Source organism: Sus scrofa, chromosome 3 (genome assembly GCF_000003025.6).
Source record: "Sus scrofa isolate TJ Tabasco breed Duroc chromosome 3, Sscrofa11.1, whole genome shotgun sequence".
Taxonomy (NCBI): domain Eukaryota; kingdom Metazoa; phylum Chordata; class Mammalia; order Artiodactyla; family Suidae; genus Sus; species Sus scrofa.
Genome location: NC_010445.4, coordinates 98,953,814 through 98,976,391, shown reverse-complemented (window position 1 = coordinate 98,976,391; position 22,578 = coordinate 98,953,814). Strand labels below are relative to the sequence as shown.

Below are 22,578 nucleotides of genomic sequence, written 5' to 3'. Positions count from 1 at the left end.
TTGAAATGTAACCTAAATCTGTCTAGATGTAATGATGCTTTTAACCACTATCCACCCTCCTTCTGCTGTAGGCTTTCTCAGTATCAGTCCTGTTTCATGGATGGTAGCACAATGGGAATGAATTTAAGGGTCCCAACTCTAATATTCTTAGACCTCAGTTCTTTGTGAACTGAGGGTGAACGAGAAATCTCTAAGCACCATTCTAACAATGTACTTTATGCTTCCAGGTTTAGATCACTTCAATAAAAATTAAAATATGCCATAAATAAGAGATTGTTTTCAATTGCCATTAGCTTGTGGGAAAATTTTTGCTTTTCGCTTTTCCTTTGTTTCAGCTAGAACAAATTTTTTAGATCATACCCACTGCTTAATTCTAAGTTTTTGACCATATTGAAATAGTTAAATTGAATAATCATATCAGGATTACAACAGACTAAACAGAAATTACAGCCCAAGAAGACATTCTACTATTTATAAATATTGCACATGCCCTTAAAAATGGATACAATTATTCAGTTCTGCTTCTATTTCAGTTTCTAGCTTGAATAAGTGTCAATAAAATTATATAATTAATATTGTTTAATTATTAGACATGATTTGGGGCTTTATGCCTTTCTAATACAGACAAACCTATTTTAAGCCATCAAGTTTGTGGCAACTTGTTACAGAATCCTCCAGGAAATTGATATACTTGATATGGCAACTTGTCCTTTTTCCCACATCTGTAGCCATATGTATTTTCCCCAAAATACAAATAAATAAAATAAGGAAAACAAAAAGAAATAACTTGCCCTAAGTTTGACATAGCACATTGGATTCTGGAACAAAAAAGAGCATTGCCAGAAAAACTGAAAATATCTAAATAAAATCTGCAGTTTAGTTAACAAAAGTATACCAGTGTTAATTTTCAGGTTTGACAAATGCAATAGTTACATATGATGCTTAACATTAGGGGAAGCTTTGTGAAGAATATAGAGGAAATCACTGTACAATATTTGAATCTTTTCTATAAACCTGTAACTATTCTAAAGTTTTAAAACTTGCTTTAAAATAAATTTGTTACACTTAGAACCAGAACGGAAGCTTACCTACTTCGGTGTCAGCCAGAAACAAATGATTTTTTAATTTTCCTATGAATCAATCATTCTAAGGTTACAGGGAAAATCATAAGATTGTGCAGGATTTAGAAAACATAAGCATATCAAAAATACACAATCAAGAATCACAAGTGGCATACTGTTTGGAAATATCACCTGCTTCTCCACAGGGGTCCAGGAAGTGGCATCAAAGTATGAACTTTACACCTAACTAGACTATCTTTATTAGGAAACCAATGGACTTACACTGATATAGCAACCAATATATTGAAAACGAAAATAAAAGCTCATGACTGAAGAAAATCATGACATTACTAATAATCTCACATATTTTAATAATTTCCAGTTATTGTGAATTTCTCATACACCTTAATTTACACGGACGGAGTGCCACATTTAATCCTCCCAATGCCACTTGTCACTATTTTACACCTTCAAAATTGAGACTCAAAGAGGCTTAGTAAAGTGTGAGTGACAGAGGCAGAGTATGAACTAGAAACTTTCTAATCCACCAAAATCCACTAATTCTACTTCATAGAATGAAAGTGGATTAAAGATTATTTTTGTCACATCTACAGGCAGAACTTTTTTCCTTCAGTGGTTTGTGTGGCACTTTCACCTGTTTATATCTTGGCCACAGTGTCTTTAACTTGCTAACGTGCAAACTTTGGTTAACTGAAATATGAAAAAGACCAATGTACATTTGTCTTGGCATAAGAAAGTGACCCAAGTGTGCTCATCTCCTTTTGTTCCTCCAAATCTTTTGTCTTCCCACCTCCACACTATCTATGTCTCAAGGAGCTGACCTCAGTCAGCTGCATCCCCAAGTTTCCGACTGGTTTCAGCCAGTGGAATGTACATGCAGAAGACAGATTGGATCATGTTTCCCCTCTGCTTCCCTGCAGCCTGAACAGTATCTTTGGTCCCTCTCCTACAATCAGAGCTTTTAACAAGTTTTGGGAATAGCTTTTGCCTCAGAAAATAGTGATTTCATTAAATTCTTTTCAGGGCCTTCTGTTTATTGTGCTAAATGCTTCATGAGGAGACCCTGACTAATATATCTAACATCGGGTTAATGGATAGTAACTCCTTGTTTTCCCTTGTTAAATTCTCTGCATTTTAAAAACATACACTTCTTTAACAAGATCTCTTCATATTGCCTACACAGTTAAGCCCCAAATTAAAATGTTTTTCTTTAATCTGTTTTTCTCCCTCAGATTTAAGCAAAACTTCAATAAATTTCATTCATTAGGGATATCAAAAATTTAATATTAACTTGTGGTATCTTCATTTAACACCACAGGAATTATTATTATTATTATTATTATTATTTGTCTTTTTGCTATTTCTTGGGCTGCTCCCACAGCATATGGAGGTTCCCAGGCTAGGGGTCGAATCGGAGCCATAGCCACCAGCCTATGCCACAGCCACAGCAACACAGGATCTGAGCCATGTCTGCAACCTACACCACAGCTCACAGCAACGCCGGATCATTAACCCACTGAGCAAGGGCAGGGATTGAACCCGCAACCTCATGGTTCCTAGTTGGATTCGTTAACCACTGTACCATGACGGGAACTCCTAACACCACAGCAATTATAACCACGTTTGACAACTGATGTGTCCTTTACCTTGACACTGATTCCTTCCATTTCTGGTCTCAGCACAAAGTTTCCCTCAAGATGAACAGAATGCTTATTATTTTCAATTTTAGAGGTTCCCCAAAACACCCAATTATAACAAGAAAATAAAAAATTCACGACATACTTGGAAAAGCACATTGCCAAATCAGTGTTAATGAGATGAACACCTCATCCAGATAGGTCCAATGCTGTATTAAATTGGTAATATTACATCTAGGCAGTGATATGGCTTTCTATTATCTTTTAGAAAATTGGAATAAGCCTAATGATTCTTCCACTCAAGAATATTTTATTGTTTTTTTAAATAAAAAGTTATATAGTCAAATTAGGAAATAAAGAATCCATTAACCTTGATTTTTTAACCAGCTAAGCAAGTTCATTTGATGACGGCCTATTTCTTTTTAGAAGTTTCTATTTCTATATTTCCAAATAAGATACTTGATGAAAGCACTGATGAGGCTATCAAATACAGTTTGTATTTTCCTGAATATTATAGTGAAACAACTCCACTTACCTTCTAATGATAACATCACAATTATCAATACATTTAAAGTGTAAGCATCTTGGTTATAAATAAAAAGCACTACATTCCCTCCACCAATGTTTAGTATAGTTATGATTCAGAAATTTATTAAACTTAATATTTTTCTGAAATTTCTTATTCAAACAAAAAGCCATTTATCATTGACAAAATACTTGTTTTCTGTTTTTGTTTGTTTTGCTTTTTAGGGCTGCACCTGCAGCACATGGAATTTTCCCTGCTAGGGGGGCAAATCTCCACAGCAACACCAGATCCAAGCCTGGGTGTCTACACCACAGCTCTCTGCAATGCTGGATCCTTAACCCACCGAACGCTGTAATGCAGATATAACACTCAATGTAAAATTCATTTACTGAATCATTCATACCAAAGTATTATAGAAAACAGCAAATATTTGAAACAAAGAACATGTAAAACTCTAAAATATATATCACTAGTGTGGATACAATTAAAAAACAAGATCTTTCAAGCAAAATAGAATCTTTATACTACTGTACAATATTATGGGAAAGATTATGAAAATTTTCCATATCACACAAATGTACGCTGGTTATTTCATGGTAGAGTATTAAAAGATATTAAACCTAAAGACATATTTAACATTTGATTTTTATGAAAGAAAAAAATTTACGAATTTGCTGTCTTAAATGCCTATGTTATGCTATTCAGCAAGTAAATTGGAAATAACAAATACTCTTCATATACTCCTTCAACCTACAGAAACATTTAATCATTACTTTATTTAAAAAAAATTGATATCCACTTGAGGTAAGAATGGGGTAAAATCCTTCCAGAATAATTCTCCCTAATAAAACAACTATACCATATGGACATAAAACCAAAATCTACAAGCTGAAGAAATTGTGTTGGGGAGGTGCATTGTGTAGAGTGAACTCCTATTTTCATAGCTTTTAACCTGAGGCCAATTGCAACAGGTGTCATATGCAAGCTGGACAGTGTGCTAATGAGAAAACTGTTGTTGGAAAAATCACCATCACAGAGGAGAATGGAGGAATCAAACAAAAATAAGAGACAGAGAAGGGACTCCCAAATCCAGTATCCACATCTATGAACCTGGAACCACTCATGTGGCAAACAGATTCAAAGCAGTTCAGCTAAAACCAGAAAGTTAAACTTTGACTGGAGCTGCTGCCCCCAGATAAAATCGACTCATGTCTAAACAAATTCACTGCCTGCTAAACAAAAGACATAATACTCATTTAAGATAAATAAGATAACCCATATTCTCTTACCAATTAATTTTCTCAATGTTCAAAATATGATACAAAATTAACCAACATACAAATGATGAGGAAAATAAAAATATATTCTGAAGAGTAAATACCTTAAAAAATGCTTTGAGACCAAATTTGAAGATGAATCAGGTATTAGAATTAGAAGACAAAGATTTTAAACTGGTTTTGATAACATCTTCAATTTTAAAAATGTAACTATATACTTTCAAAGAATGAAAGAAAAATCTCAGCAGAAAAAAAAAGGAGGATAAAAAAAATTAATGGAACTCTAGGATTAAAAACGCAGTATTTGAAATTAAATATTTCTTAGATGGACTGAGTATTGTTACGTAAATTACAGAGGAAAGAGAAAGCCTGGATACAGAGGAATAGTAATCATTCTATATGAAAAATATAGCAAATTCTGAACAGAACCTCAGGCCTACTGGATAATATCGAACAGTCCAACATATGTGTTATTGATGCCCTAAGAAGGTGAAGATAGAGAATGGAGCAAAAAAATATCCTTCACAAAATATGGAGTTCCCGTCGTGGCGCAGTGGTTAACGAATCCGACTAGGAACCATGAGGTTGCGGGTTTGGTCCCTGCCCTTGCTCAGTGGGTTAACGATCCGGCGTTGCCGTGAGCTGTGGTGTAGGTTGCAGACGCAGCTCGGATCCCGCGTTGCTGTGGCTCTGGCGTAGGCCGGTGGCTACAGCTCCGATTCAACCCCTAGCCTGGGAACCTCCATATGCCGAGGGAGCGGCTCAAGAAATAGCAACAACAACAACAACAACAACAAAAAAAATCTAAAAAAAAAAAAGAAAAAAAACAAAATAATACCAATATTTTCCTAAAACTGATAAAAGACAAAAGTTTAGATATGCATTCTCAACGAATGCCAAGTAAATAAATAAATAAAGCATACTGAGCCACATTGTGGTCAAAACTATTTAACATGAAAGATAAAGAGAAAAGCTTAAAAGCACCAACATATACGCACAACAACCTACTGGGGAAAAGAGGTCAGATTAAAGGTTAAATACTCAGCAGAAAACTTGGAGGCCAGCAGAGAGTGTGAAACATCTTTAAAATTCTGAAAGAGTATTTTAAAATTCAGTGTTGGATATTTCTGTTTGGTTTTGTAATACCTTTGAAGTCCTGAAAGGATTTTTGAAAATCAATGCTGATTGTTGAGTTTGACTTTTGAAACAGAAACATACTGTCTGAAGGTCAGCTCTGTCTCTGTATCAAAATCATGTATACACTGGGACATTTTAGTAAAAGATTGAATTACTAAAGCATTAAGAAATTTAGTCAGTATGCTTCATGCATACTTTGCTAAAAGACAGAGGTATAACAGTTGTAGGCAAGACTGCATAAACTTAAGAGGTTTTCCAATATTTTCTACTCACTCTTGCTTTCTCCCAGCCTCAGGAAAGCCTGAAAGACTGGTGTTTACATTTTGCTCTGAACGAATCCCAGTTATATAGCTGCCCCCAGAGTTATTGTCTTTAAACTGTATCCTGTATATGGAGTACCATATTTTACCCCCAGAAGAGGAATTTTAGTCATCAGTACCAGAGGGAGGAAGTTTGAGAATAGAAAATGCTCTTTTCTTCAGCCACTGAAATTGCTGCACACAGGTCACTGTATTTTTCCACAAATATAGATAAATACTGTGTTCAAAAACAGCATAAGAATGATGCAATACTGAAATATTAGACCGTGTTTTAAAGAGGACATCTAATTACTAGTATGGTATATCACTAACTCATTCAGTTAACTAATAGTCTAGTATCTCACATTTACAAACATGTACATATGCCTTTATACATACATATATGTCCTAGAGTGTCAGCAGTTGAGTATGATGCAAATCAAACAAATGCATATTCTGGAGAAAAAAATTATCTTTGAATCAGGTGAGTGCTGCCAGTATTTATAAAAGAGTTGCATAATGGACTTTAACTTACGGCAGAATAATGCTAAATGATCATTAGGATACTTAAGCTCTTTTTGATTATCTGTTTCCAAACATCCACAAGGCCAGCACTATGAGAAGCAGCCAAGGAGAGCAGAATGCCTGTGTCAAAGGAGACAGAGTATTTTCTGTGGCGATAAATTTGGATAATAGATCAGTAGGAATACTCACAGCTTTATTTTTTATTTTCTTTCTGCTCTATGCAAAAACTCTCTACTTTATGTTAGAATGATTTCTAAGATCTCTTCAGCTACCAAGAAAAACAAACAAAAAAAGTCTTCTCTTTGTTCCTTACAAATGTGTGGTTGTTAAACATAATATAGGCTACACACAACCATCAGTTTCAAGATTTTTTTTCTTTTCGTGCACGTGTGGCACATAGAAATTTCCAGGCTGGGGTTTGAATCAGAGCTGCAGCTGCCAACCTATGCCATTGCCACAGCAATGCCAAATCTGAGCTGCATCTACAACCTAAGCCACAGCTTGGGGCAATGCCAGATCCTTAACCCACTGAGGGAGGCCAGGGATCAAACCTGCATCCTCAGGGATACTATGTTAGGTTCTTAACCTGCTGAGCCACAACAGGAGCCATGAGTTTCCAGATTTTTTTTTAAAGATTTTCTCATTTTCTTAATGCTGCAAAAATGTCATTTTGACATTATTTTAGAAGCTAAACAAATCTCCTCCTTTGGTGAGAAGATTCTAAAAAGTTGTTTCTTAAAAAAGCCAATGACACCAAATATTAATGTTAAGGATTCCCTGTTGTGGCTTAGCGGTAATGAACCAGCCTAGTATTCATGAGGAGTTAGGTTCGATATCTGGCATCGCTCAGTGGGTTAAGGAGCCAGTGTTACCATGAGCTGGGCTATAGGTCGCAGACACAGCTCAGATCTGGCGTGGCTATAGCTGTGGCATAGGCCAGCAGCTGCAGCTCCAATTCAGTTCCTGGCCTGGGAACTTCCTATATGCTGTGGGTGCGGCCCTAAATATATACATACATACACACACAAACACACACGTTAACATCAAGAACTAAAGAGAAGTGTACATTTATATTGGCCAAAGACTCAGGCAAACATTTTCAGCCCCTGACATTACTGATTGACTTTGGGACAGAGCCACCCTGCCTGGATTTCCTCTCTTTCCACATCAAACCCATCCTTAGATGTGGCTATACATGTTTCATGTCAGTCCTCACCTAACAATAAATAGTACATAAAGCAGCATGGAAATTTCCATAAGAGTTGAATGTTCAGGAATATCTGACTGGAAGGCGGGACCTAGAAAATCAGCAATCACATTTTAAATTACCAGCATCTAAAAATCAATTCTGGAAACATAATTTTCTTCTTACAGTTTATAGCCTATATACAATAGAGCCTCATTTTCTATCATTTGTTGTGTTATCTTTTGCAGTGGCCCATTGCTACTTTGAACTTATCACAAGTATAGCTTTAGAAAAAAAGTAGCATTAATATATATATAATATATATTATATATATTTTGTATATTATATATGATGACAACATAAGCTGCTATAATTTAAAATAATAATTATTCACAAAAGGGCTTTACAGCTTGTGAATAAGATCTTCACATCTTCTGCCTATTAAATCTTTGTAAAAGCCCTATGGTATACACATAGCAGACGCTATTATCCCCATCTCACTGATAAGAAAGATAAAACTCAAAGAAGGGTTCATTGAATCAAGTTTTTCTAATCTAACGGGAAGTATTGTGAGAATTAAAATCCATCTAGTTGTTCTGATTCAAATTCCAAGACATGTTAGGAAAAGATGGGCTCTAAAGTTGGATAGATTTTGCAGGAAACTTAAATCTACAATGTAGTCTTTGAGGATACATCTGTTACTTGAGAGAAAAGTTATGTGATTTCTCTCTGAAGTTCAGGTTCATCATCTATAAAATAAGGATTAAAAACATTTTCCTTGCAGAATTGTTGATACAGTCAATGAGAATTCAATATGCAAATCACCTGAAACAAAATATTTACTCAATGAGCAGAACTACGTCATTATCCCCATTGTTGTGGTCATGCCACCATCATCAGCACAATCACCATCATCAAAACAATGCACTGACCATATTTTTAATTCTTTCAACACATTCTAAAATCATTTCTGATCACTTACAATATTCCAAAAAATATATACTAGATGCTGAGAACAGAGTGGTAAATAACACAAAAACTGCTTATCAAGAAGCTGATTGTACTAAGAAAGAAGTTAACATATAACCAAATCCAAGCATGTAAGGTGAAAGGAGAGAGCAAGAAGAGTTAGTTCATCCACTGGCTTAGGGACAAGAAGCAGTGTAGCCCAGGAGGAGAGAATGTATGTGAAATCACTTAAGAAGCAATGCTTTGGCTTAGTAAGCATTAGAAGAAGAATGCACTATAAAATAAAAAGGAAAAGGACTTTTCAAACAATGGGATTAACAAGTACACAGTCCCAAAAAGCAAGGGAGAATCCATCCGAGTAGTACTTCAAAGTAACTGAAAAAACTTCAAGGAAGGGAAGAGATCTGATATGACCTCACAGTTTGAACTTTACTGTGGGGATGTAGAGATACTGAGGGAGTTTTTAACAACAACAACAAAAAAATTCATCATCACATTCACACTGGAGAAACACGATCCTGAAAACTGCGTTGAAAGTGGGTTAGAGGAGATCATCAGTATAAAAAAGTGAACAGGAGAAAGCCAGTCAGAGCGTACAATAAGAATAAAATTGATTATAGGATACTGTCAAATTATATACATATTCATATATCCATGGATGTTCTAGTAGAGAATGTTTAGCAGCTGGATCTCAAGACGAAAAAAAAAAAAACCAGCCCTGATTTGCAGCATTTTTTTTATTTCACTTTGTAAATATTCCCTTCCTGGCCAATTTCAAACTATCAACAGCTATGTGACTGCAGAGGCAATTAGATATGAGCAGTAGCACAAATACATACATACACTTCTCATTTTCTTAATGGTAATATTGGCAGCATGAAAGCTTTTAATTTAGATGAAGTCCAACTAATCTATTCCTTCTTTTGTTATCTGTGTTTCTCGTGTCATATCTAAGAAACCACTGCCTGATACAACATCACTAAGATTTAAGCTTTTTTTTTTCCCAAGAGTTTTACTGTTTTAGCCCCTGCATTCAGGTCTTTGACCCATTTCAAGTTAATTTTTATCTATGGTGGGAGATAAGGGTCCAAATATATTCTTTGGATATGGACATTAAATTTTCCTAGCAATATTTTTAAAAGAAGGGTTGGGTTTGGGTTTTGGTTTCTGTCTTGTAAATATTGGAGACATTTGAATCATACATTTATGCTGAGGAGAAAAAAAAATCCTATGAAGAATAGGAAGTTAAGAATGCACCATGATTAATAAAAACGTTTAGAACTGGGAATACAAGTGACGGAGGGTGCCAAAGACAAAACACCACTTCCAACTAAATGGAAGAAAGATGGGCTAAGAGGAAAGCAAGATGCAGAAAAGGTACAATTAATTTTTTAGTAGGTAAGAGTCATAAAGTTAGGTAAATTCCCACTTGATAACCTTCTATTTATTCTGGGAGGCTACATCATCTCAACCTAAGCCAAGGTTTTAAATAGTCAGGTTTTGAACTACCAGGAAGATCACTAGAGAGCTTTCTTAGAATCATTGTGGTCATGAGGCAGATTTCGGCAAGATGAATTTATAAACTAGGTATGCATAAGGCTATCCATAAGCACAGTTATATATTTGTTTGTATCTAAGCACTCAGTAGTGTAAACATATATGTAAGGATATGCGTATTTATGATTTTTATTTCTTTAGATATTTTTATATTTTTTACTGTAAGTATTTGTTTCTCCAGCTTTATTAAGATGTAATTGATGTAATATTATTTAAGTTTAAGGTATACAATGTTTTGATTTGATACATGAACATATTACAAAACGATTGCCACCATAGCTTTAAATAACATCTCCACCATGTTACATAATTACCATTTATTATCTGTGGCGAGAATATTTAAGATTTACTTTCTTAACAACTCTCAATAATACAGTTTGTTGACTATAATCACCTTGCTGTACATCAGATTCCCAGAACTTACTCATCTTATAACTGGAAATTTGTACCCTTTAACCAACATCTCCCCATTTCCCCCACCTCAGCTCCCGTTCAACTTACACTACATTTCAGTTAGGTCAGATTTCTTAGAGTCCACATATAAGTGAGATTATACAATATTTGTCTTTCTCTGTATGACTCATTTTACTTATCATAATGGCCTCAAGGTTCATCCGTGTTGTTGCAAATGGCCAGATTCCCTTGTTTCTCATGGATGAGTAATATTCATTGCTTATATATACTACATTGTCTTTATCCATTCATCTATGGATGGATACTTAGCTTGTTTCCATATATTGGGTATTGTGAATAATGCCACAATGAATATCTGCAGTAAGTGCAGATATGTCTTGGAGATCATGCTTTCATTTCCTTGGGAAATATAGTGAGGTGGGATTGCTGGATTATACAGTAATTCTATTTTTTTGAGGAACTTCCATACTGTTTTCCATACTTCATTAGCTGTACCAATTTACATCCCACCAACGGTGCACAGGATTCCCTTTTCTCCACTTTCTTGCCAACATTTATTATCATTTGTCCTTTTAATGATAGCCATACTAACAGGTTTGAGGTGATATCTCTTTATAGTTTTGATCAGCATTCCCTAACAATTACTGATATTAAGCACTTTTTAATTCAGCTGTTGGCTATCTATACATTTTCTTTGAGAAAGTATTTATTTGGTTTCTCTGCCTATTTTTAATTGGGTTTTGTTGGGGGCTTCTTGTATGGAGTTGTAGGAGTTCTTGATATATTTTGGATATTAACTCCTTATTAGATATATAAATTTGCAAATATTCTCTCCAATTCCATAGGTTGCTTTTCAATTGGTTGATTGTTTCCTTTGCTGTGGAGAAGGTTTTTTAGTTTGATATAGTCTCATTTATTTTTACTTTTATTGTGTGTGATTTTGGTGTCATAACCAAAATATTACTGCTAAGACAAATGTAAAAGAACTTTTCATAAGTTTTCTTCTAAAAGTTTTATAGTTTCAGGTCTTATGTTTAATCTTTTAATCCATTTTGAGTTAATCTTTGTGAGTGATATGAGATTGGTATCCGATTTTATTCTTCTGCTTGTGGTTATCCAATTTTCCCAACACCAGTTATTGAAAAGATTGTTTTCCCTGTTAAGGACTCTTGACTCCTTAGTCAAATATTAACTGACTGTATATTCAAGTGATATTTCTGAGTTCTTAATTCTGATATATTGGTCTATATATTTATAAAAATATTGGTATTATACTCTTCTGACTACTATAACATTGCAGTATAGTTTTAGATCAGGAAATATACTGCCTCTGGCCTTGTTTTTCTTTGTCATGATTGTTTTGACTATTTAAGGTCTTTTGGGCTCCACACAAATTTTAGAATTTTTTTTTTCTATTTCTGTGAAGTGCTATTAGTATTTTAATAGGGATGGCATTGAATATGTAAATGGCTTTGAGTAATGTGGGCATTTTAACAATATTAATTCTTCCAAACCATGAATATGAGATAGATTTCCATTTGTTTATGTCTTTCTTGAACTTCTTGCATCAAAGTCTATTGCAGTCTTCAATGTAGAGAAAATCCATTTCCCTAGTTAAATTTATTCCTTAAATATTACATTGTTTTTGATGCTATTGTAAATATGTTTTCTTTAGCTCTTTTTCAATTATTTCATAGTTAGTGGATAGAAATGCAACTGATTTTTGTAAATTGATTCTATTCTTCAACTTTACAGATTTTTGGTGGAGTGTTTATGATTTTATACATATAAGATCATCTGCAAAGACAATTTTTACTTCCTCTTTCCATTTTTGATGAATTTTATTTCTTTTTCTTGTCTGATTGCTCTGGCCAGGATTTCCAGAATTGTGTTGAATAGAAGTGATAAGAGTGGATACCTTTGTCCTATTCCTGATCTTAGAGGAAAAGCTTTTTAAAAATCTCATCATTGAGTATAATGTCAGTTCTGCATTTGTTATATATGATTTTTTCATGTTGAAGAGGGTTCTCTTTATACCCAATTTGCTGAAAAAATTTATCATGAAAAAATGTACTTTGTCAAATGTGTTTTTTGCATTTATTCAGGTGATCATGTGATTTTCGTCTTTATTCTGATAAGGAGGAATATCACAGTTATGGATTGTACATGTTACACTATCCTTGCATGCAGCAATAAATCCAACTTGATCATGGTGTATGACCCTTTAATGTGCAACTGAATTAAGTTTGCTAAAACTTTATTGAGAATTTTTGCATCTATATTAATCAGGGATATTGGTCTGCGGTGTTTTTTTTTTTTTCCTTAACAGCTATACATTTATTCCCTTTTTTTTATTACTCAAATGAATTTATCACATATGTAGTTATATAATGATCATAACAATCAGATTTCACAGGATTTCCATCCCACAGCCCAAACACGTCCCCCCAACCCCCGAATTGTCTCCTCTGGAGAACGTAAGTTTTTCAATGTCCGTAAGTCAGCATCTGTTCTGCAAAGAAGTTCAGTCTGTCCTTTTTTCAGATTCCACATGTCAGTGAAAGCATTTGATGTTGGTGTCTCATTGTATGGCTGCCTTCAATTAGCATGATAGTTTCTAGATCCATCCATGTTGCTAAAAATGCTGGTATTTCATTCTTTTTAATGACTGAGTAGTATTCCATTGTGTATATGTACCACATCTTCTGGATCCACTCCTCTGTCAATGGACATTTAGGTTGTTTCCATGTCTTGGCTATTGAAAAGAGTGCTGCAGTGAACATTGGAGTACATACGTCTTTGGGAGTCGTGGTTTTCTCTGGATAGATGCCCAGGAGTGGGATTGCTGGGTCAAATGTAGTTCTATGTTTAGTTTTCTGAGGAATCGCCATACTGCTTTCCACAGTGGTTGCACCAATTTACAATCCCACCAACAGTGGAATAGGGTTCCTTTTTCTCCACACCCTCTCCAGCACTTATTGTTTGTAGACTTTTTGATGATGGCCATTCTGGCTGTTGTAAGGTGGTACCTCAGAGTGGTCTTGACTTGCGTTTCTCTAATAATGAGTGATGTTGAACATGTGTTCATGTGTTTTTTGGCAATCTGTATGTGTTCTTTGGAGAACTGTCTGTTTAGATCTTCTGCCCATTTTTTGATAGGCTCGTTTGTTTTTTTGGTATGGAGCTATAGGAGGTGTTGATAAATTTTGGAGATTAATCCCTTGTCAGTTGATTCACTTGCAAAGATTTTCTCCCATTCTGTGGGTTGTCTTTTCATCTTATTTAGGGTTCCCTTTGCTGTGCAGAAACTTTGAAGTTTGAATAGGTCCCATTTGTTTATTTTTGCTTTTATTGTCAATACTCTAAGAGGTGGATCTGAGAAGATGTTGCTATCGTTTATGTCAGAGAGTGTTTGGCCTGTGTTTTCCTCTAAGAGGTTCATAGTGTCTGGTCTTATATCTAGGTCTTTAATTCGTCTTGAGTTGATTTTTGTGCATGGTGTTAGGGAGTGTTCTAATTTCATTCTTTTCCATGTGGCTGTCCAGTTTTCCCAGCACCATTTATTGAACAAGCTGTCTCTTCTCCATTGTATATTCTTGCCTCCTTTGTCATAGATTCGTTGGCTGTAGGTGCATGGGTTTAATTCTGGGCTTTCTATCCTGCTCCATTGACCTATATTTCTGCCTGTGTGCCAGTACCATGTGGTTTTGATGATTGTTGCTTTGTAGTATAGTGTGAAATCCGGTAGCCTGATGCCTCCAGCTCCATTTTTCTTTTTCAGGATGTCGTTGGCTATTCTGGGTCTTTCGTGCTTCCAAACAAACTTTAAAATATTTTGTTTGAGTTCTGTGAAAAATGTCCTTGGTAATTTGCTAGGGATTGCATTGAATCTGTAGATTGCCTTGGGTAATATAGTCATTTTGATATTATTGACTCTTCCAGCCCAAGAGCATGGTATATCTTTCCACCTACTTGTGTAATCTTTGATTTGTTTCATGAGTGTCTTATAGTTTATAGAGTACAGGGCTTTTGTCCCTTTAGGTAGGTTTACCCCTAGGTATTTTATTCTTTTGGATGTGATGATAAACGGGATTGCTTCCCTAATTTCGCTTTCTGCTCTTTCATTGTTAGTGATTAGAAATGCCATCGATTTCTGTGTATTAATTTTGTATCCTGCGACTTTGCCTAATTCATGGATGAGCTCTAACAGTTAGTTAGGTAGAGTCTTTAGGATTCTCTAGATATAGTATCATAGCATCTGCAAATAGGGATAGTTTGACTTCTTCCTTTCCAATTTGGATTCCTTTGATTTCTTTTACTTCTCTGATTGCTGTGCCTAGGACTTCCAGAACTATGTTGAAGAGTAGTGGCAAGAGCAGACATCCTTGTCTTCTTCCTGGTCTCAGTGGGAATTCTTTCACCTTTTTGCCATTGAGAATGATGTTCGCTGTGGGTTTGTCATATATGGCCTTTATCATGTTGAGGTAGGTTCCCATTATGCCCACTTTCTGAAGGGTTTTTATCAGAAATGGGTGTTGGATTTTGTCAAAGGCTTTTTCCATGTCTATTGAGGGAATCATGTGGTTTTTATTCTTCAGTTTGTTATTGTGGTGTATCACACTGATGGATTTGTGGATATGAAGACAAATCCATGGGATAAATCCCTGGGATAAATCCCACTTGATCATGATGTACAATCCTTTCAATGTATTGTTGGATGTGGTTTGCTAGTATTTTGTTGAGGATTTTTGCATCGATGTTCATCAGTGAAATTGGCCTGTAGTTTTCTTTTTTTTTGGAGTCTTTGTCTGGTTTTGGTATCAGGATGATGGTGGCCTCATAGAGGGAGTTTGGGAGTATCCCTTCCTCTGCAATTTTTTGGAATAGTTTCAGAAGGAGCGGTGTTAGCTCTTCTCTAAATGTTTGATAGAATTCGCCTCTGAAGCCATCTGGTCCTGGACTTTTGTTTGTTGGAAGTTTTTTCATCACAGTTTCAATCAGTTCTTGTGATGGGTCCATTCATCTTTTCTATTTCATCTTGGTTTAGTCTTGGAAGATTGTACCTTTCTAAAGATTTGATTGTATCTTCTAGGTTTTCCATTTTATTGGCATATAGTCACATATAATAGTCTCTTATGACCCTTTGTATTTTGTGCTATCTGTTGTTACTTCTCCTTTTTCACTTTTAATTTTATTGATTTGAGTCCTCTTTTTTTCTGATAAGTCTGGCTAGGGGTTTATCAATGTTGTTGACCTTTTCAAAGCACCAGCTTTTGTTTCATTTATCTTTTCTATGGTTTTCTTTGTTTGTACTTCATTGATTTCTGCTCTGGTCTTCATGATTTCTTTCCTTCTACTAACTTTAGGTCTTGTCTGTTCTTCTCTCTCGAGCTGCTTTAGATGTAAAGTTAGCTTGTTTATTGGAGCTTTTTCTTGTTTCCTGAGGTGGGCTTGTATTGCTATAAACTTTCCTCTCAGAATGGCTTTTGCTGCATCCCATAGATTTTGGAGTGTCGTATCTTTGTTGTCATTTGCTGCTAGGTATTTTGAAATTTCCTCTTTGATTTCTTCAGTGATCCATTGGATGTTGAGTAATATGTTGTTGAGTCTCCACGTGTTCGTGTTTTTTGCAGATTTTTTCTTGTTATTGATTTCCAGTTGTATAGCGTTGTGGTTGGAAAAGATGCTCGATATGCTTCCAATTTTCTTAAAGTTAGGGAGGTTGGATTTGTAGCCTAGGATGTGATCAATCTTAGCGAATGTTCCATGTGCACTTGAGAAGAATGTGTATTCTGTTGCTTTTGGATGGAATGCTCTATGAATCTCTATTAAGTCCATTTGGTTTAATGCTTCATTCAGGGCCTGTGTTTCCTATTGATTTTCTGTCTGGTTGATCTGTCCATTGCTGTAAGTGGGGTGTTAAAGTCCCCCACTATGATTGTGTCATTGATTTCTCCTTTTAAGGTTGTTAGCATTTGCCTTATATATTGTCGTGAACCTGTGTTGGGTGCGTAGATATTTAACATTGGTATATCATCTTCTTGGATTGATCCTTTGATCACTATGTAATGTCCTTCTTTGCCCCTTAAAATATTCTTCATCTTAGAGTCTATTTTGTCTAATTTGAGTATTGCTACTCCAGCTTTCATTTGATCGCTGTTTGCATGAAATATTTTCTTTCATCCTCTCACTTTCAATTTGTACGTGTCCCTAGAAGTGAAGTGGGTCTTTCGATGACAGCATATATATGGGTCTTGTTTTTGTATGCATTCAGCCAGTCTATGTCTTTTGGTTGGGGCATTTAGTCCATTAACATTTAAGATACTTATTGATATGTATGTTCTTATTGCCATTTTATTAATTGCTTCAGATTGTTTTTGTTGCTTTTTTTCTTTCCTTCTTCTCTTGTTCTTTTCTGCCTAGAGAAGTTTGTTTTAAGGTTGGTTTAGTGTTGCTGAATGCTCTCAGCTTTTGCTTATCTGTGAAGATTTTGATTTCTCCTTTACATCTGAATGAGAGGTTTGCTGGGTAAATTAATCTTGGTTGGAGGTTTTTTTCTTTCATCAAGTTATATATATCATGCCACTCCCTTCTGGCCTGCAGAGTTTCTGCTGAAAAATCTGCTGTTAACCTTATTGGGTTCCCTTGTATGTGATTTGTTTCTTTTCCCTAGCTGCTTTCAAGATTTTCTCTTTTCTTTAATTTTGGTCAGTTTGATTAATATGTGTCTCGGGGTGTTCCTCCTTGGGTTTATTTTATATGGTACTCATTGTGCTTCCTGGATTTGAGTGAGTGATTCCTTCCCCATGTTAGGGAAGTTTTCAGCTATTATATCTTGGAATTTTTTTTCTGTCCCCTTCTCTCTCTCTTCTCCTTCTGGCACCCCTATAATATGGATGTTGGTGCGTTTTACGTTGTCCCCAAATTCTCTGAGACTCTATTCATTTGTTTTCAATCTTTTATCTCTTTTCTGTTCTGCATCCATAATTTCAACTAATCTGTCCTCCACCTCACTTATTCGTTCTTCTGACTCCTGTATTCTGCTCTTAGATGCTTCTAGTGAATTTTTTATTACAGTGATTGTATTTTGCATCTCTTCTTAAGTTTTATATCTTGTATCTCTTTGGTCAACATTTTCTATAAACTATCCATCTTTGCCTCCAGTTTATTTCCAGTGTCTTGCATCATTTTCAGCATCAACAGTCTAAAGTCTTTTTCCTGGAGGCTGAGAATCTCCTCCTCACTTAGATGATTTTCTGGGGTTTTTCCTTTCTCCCTCATCTGAGTTATAGTTCTCTGTCCTTTCCTTTTTATAGATTTTTGGTGTGGTGACATTTTTACAGATAATAAAGTTGTAGCCTCTCCTACTTCTGGTGTCTGCCTCCCTTGTGGCTCAAGTTGGTATGGGGGACTTACTGTAGGCTTCCTGATGGGAGGGGCTTATGCCTGCCCACTGGTAGGTAGAGCCGATTCTAATCCCTCTGGTGGGTGGAGTTTAGTCCCTGGAAGGGATTAGAGGTGGCTCTGTGCTTGAGGGCTCTTTAGGTAGCCTGTTTACTGAGGGGTGGGGCTGTGATCCCACCTGGGTTGTTGTTTGTCCTGGGGCTTCTCAGCAGCTGACTGAGGGGTGGGGCCAGATTTTCCCAAAATGGCCACCTCCAGAGAAAGGCATGGCTGCTGAATATTCCCGAGAGCTTTGCTTCCAGTGTCCTTCCCTCACAACAAGCCATGTTCACCCCTGTTTTCCCAGGATGTCCTCCAAGAACTGTGGTCAGGTTTGACCTAGATTCCCATGGAGACTTTTCTTTGTCCTGGGACCTAGTGTATGTGAAAGGCTGTGTGTGCCTTTAAAGAATGGGGTCTCCATTTCCCCCAGTCCCATGGAGCTCCTATGCACAAGCCCCACTTGCCTTCAATGCCAGATGCTCCAGGGGCTCTTTCTCCCCGTGCCAGATCCCCACACGTGAGAGTTTGATGTGGGGCTCAGTACTCTCACTGCTGTAGGTGAGTCTCTGTGAACCAGTTAGTTTCCAGTCTGTGGAGCTTCCCACCCAGGAGGTATGGGGTTGTTTATATCATGAAATTGCCTCTCCTACTTCTTGATGTGTCCTCCTCTTTTTCTTCTGGAGTAGGATATCTTTTCGAAGGTTTCTGGTCCATTTGGGTGAAGAGTGCTCAGTCTTTAGTTGTGAATTTTGTTATTTTTAGGAGAGAAGTTGAGCTCCAGTCCTTCTATTCTGCCACCTTAATCCCATCTCTGAGAGCTCTGGAGTTTGCAAAGTCCAAGATCAAGGTCCCAACAGCTTTAGTGTCTGCTGACGGGTCTCTTCCTAGTTTGCAGTTGGTGGGCTACCTTCTTGTTGCAATCTCACATGAAGAGATGGACAGTTTTTTGAATATTATCTGACTTTGGTATCAGGATAATATTGGCCTCATAAAATAAGTTTGATAGGGTTCCCTCCCCTTCAATTTTTTTTAGAAGAGTTTGAGAAGGATTGGCATTAGTTCTTTAATATTTAGTAATTCATCAATAAAGTATGTGGTTCTGTGTTTTCTTCTGTTGGTACGTTAATTCAATCTCCTTACTTGTGATTGTTCTCTTTAGAACTTTCTTCCTAGTTTAGTCTTAGGAGGCTGTATGTTTCTAGGAACTTGTCCTTTTATTCTAGGTTATCCAATTTGTTGGTATATATCATTTACAGTGGTCTCATAATCCTTTGCATATCTGTGTTATCAGTTGCAATGTCTCTTTCATTTCTAACTTTATTTACTTCAATCTCCTCTCTCAGTCAAGTAAAGGTTTGTCAGTTTTATTTATGTTTTCAAAAACCCAGCTTTTGTTTTCCATTTTGATCTTTTCTGTTGCTTTTCTGGTATCTATTCCATTTATTTATACTCTTATCTTTATTTCCTTCCTTCTGTAACTTTGGGCTGAGTTTGTTCATTTTCAAGTTCCTTGAGTTGTAAAATTAGGTTGTTTGAGATCTTTCTTAATATAGGCTATTTGTCACTATAAATTTCCCTCTTAGAACTGCTTTTGCAGATTCTCATAGGTTTTGGTATATTGTTTCCATTTTCATTTCTTTCAAAACATTGTTTCTATTTCTCACTTGATTTCTTCTTTGACCCATTTATTTTTCAAAACTCTACCCTTTTCCTTCCCCGTTTATGTTTTTTGATGTCACAATTATAAATCTTTTGTTTGTATGTTCATTAAGAAATTATTGTAACTATAGTTTAATACTCTTATTCTTTAACTTTTATACTGAAGTGATTAACAATATACTATATTGCAATATTAGAGTATTTTGAATTTAACTATATACTTAACCTTTACCAGTACTATATATTTTATTTTTTTCATATTATTAATTAACATACTTTCATCTCAGCCTGAAGAACTTCTTTCAATGTTTGTTATAAGGCAGGTCCAGTGGTGATGAATTCCCTCATCTTTTGTTTGTCTCAGAAAGTCTTATCTCTCCTTTATTTCTGAAGGACAAGTTTGCCAGATAAGGTGGTCTTGGTTGACAGATTTTTTTTTTCTTTCATCACTTTGAATATACCACACCACTTTCTCCTGCCCTTTAAGACTTGTCCTGATAAATCTGCTGATAGTCATATGGGGGCTCCTTTGTAATTTAAAAGCTTTTATTCTCCTGCTGCTAAGCTTGTATTTGTTTCTAATATTTGACAGCTTCATTATGATGTGTCATGGAGAGGACCTCTTTAAGTCAACTTAGTTTGGTGACCTATGAGTTCCATGATCTTGGATATCAAAATCTGTCCCCAGATTAGAGAAATTCTCAGTAGTTGTTTAAATATGCTTTCTGACCCTTTCTCTCTCTTTTTCTGCAACTTAAATCATTATCAAATTCATCCTTTTGATGGTACCACAAGACTACATAGGCTTTCTTTACTCTTTTCATTCTTTTTTTCCTTTGCTCACCTCTGATCAGATATTTTCAAAATTTCTGTCTTTAATTTCACTGAATCTGTCTTTTGCTTAAGTCTGCTTCAGATGCTATTTTCGCTTCATTTATTATAATCTTCAGCTCCAGGATTCCTATTTGGTTCCTTTTTATTCTTTCTATATCTTTGTTAAACTTCTCATTTTGGTTATGATTTCATTTTCCTTTCTGTGTTTCATTGAAGCTCATTGAGTTTCCTTGAAACAGACTTTGTGGATTCCTTATCTGGTAAATCATAGATCTCCATGTGTTTGGGCTGAGTTACCAGAAGATTATTGTGATCCTTTAGTGTTGTCATGTTTCCTTAATTTTTCATGTACCTCAAGAGTTTTGTGTTTATGTCTTTGCATTTGAAGTAACAGTCACTTCCTACTACTAACTAGTAATGGCCCAACATCCAAACTCATAATTTTTGTTCAAAAGGAATGCTGGAAATTTTCATCTTGAAAACTGGACTACCAAAAATTATTTTTCACAAACAGGTAATATTAAAGATGCTAAAATATTCTAGTGACATAAAACGCAATTTTTGTTCTAAAGTTTTTCACATTTCAAAGTCCATGGTAATATAAACCCTAAGTCAGAAACTGGGCAATCTACTGCTTCTGAAGGGACCTACTCAAAGTAAAATAAATGTTATCTGGAGTTCAGTAAGGAAAAGTAAGCTATTTACCCAACTCTAACGCTGTCTGGTTGGTAAAAACAAAATTCAAAAATGTCAAAATATATCCACCAGGCAACACATTTTTAAGTGAGCTAATAGCTAAATATTGGGGAATTTGCACTTTATTTATATGAACCACTCCTGGAAGAAAGTACCTATCATCAGGAAATGGGTAGTAATGATGATGGAAGATTTCAGTTTAGGTTACTCACTTGATTAAGCCTAATATATCCTGGCACAAAGCCATCCTTGGGAGTTAGCATTGCAGAAATACCATCCCATATATCTTAGACATGTATTTTGAAGATGAGCACATTTGTCACATTTCAGGAAATGCAGCCCTCAACTATGATTTATTTCGTCATCACTTCATAACCTTAAATATTTGCTATATTTCTGCTAATCTCACTTCAACTCATTGAGGTAAAATTGCTTCTTCTCCCTTTCATTGCTTTCAAATAATATCTGACTCTTCCTTTCCTGTCCATAAAAACATGGCCATAAAAATCATCCAAAACTTGAAAATAAGGCAAAAAAGGTAGACAACATATCCCCTCAGTGTTATAGAGAGGCAAAAGCCATCCAGGTGTTATGCAGGAACATGATCTTTGTTCATTTCACTGTTGATGGTTGATTAAAGTTCCAAGACATAGTGAATTTGTAGTTTTATAGAAGAGCAATGTAAATAATTTCTAATAAAATAAGTAATCTAAATATTGAAGTACAATAATGAAATATTGAAATAAATGTTATCACCCCACTTACTCTATTTTCCATTGCTAAAAAAGATGCAGGGCAGATCTGAATAATTAAGTCTATCAGTAACCACGGTTACCAGAGAGCTACCAGTCTCTCCTTCCAGAGACTCCCCAGTCTTGAAAATGACTCTTGTAGAACCTTCTTTGGGTTTAGGTACTGGTAGAATCTTGCCTCTTCCAAAAATATCCCATCCTAATTCTAAGAACCTGTGAATATGTTACATTAAATGGCAAAGGAGAATTAAGATTGCAGAAGCAATTAAATTTACTAATCAGCTGACCTTAAAATAAGATGATCTTGGATTACCTGGATAAACCTCAAATAATCACAAGCATTCATCAAAGTACAAGAGAAAGGCACAAGAATCAAGAGTGTTTTAATAGGAGAAGATCCCCACACTACTGGCTTTGGGGACAAGGAAGGAAACCATGAACAGTGGAATGTAGGCAGCCTTTAGCAACTGGCAAAGACAAGGGAATGGATTCACTCTTATAGCCTCCAGGAAGAAATGCAGATCTGCCGACAACCTTCATCTTGTCCAGAGAGGCCCATTTTGGACCTGAATCATAGAGCTA

The 22,578-nt window shown here is 35.7% G+C and overlaps 1 long non-coding RNA gene across 4 annotated transcripts in view; it reads right to left on the bottom strand.

The window, feature by feature from the left end:
• LOC102165712 overlaps window positions 1-22,578 on the bottom strand; it is a 640,592-nt gene that overhangs the window by 154,119 nt on the left and 463,895 nt on the right. The window lies entirely within an intron of this gene.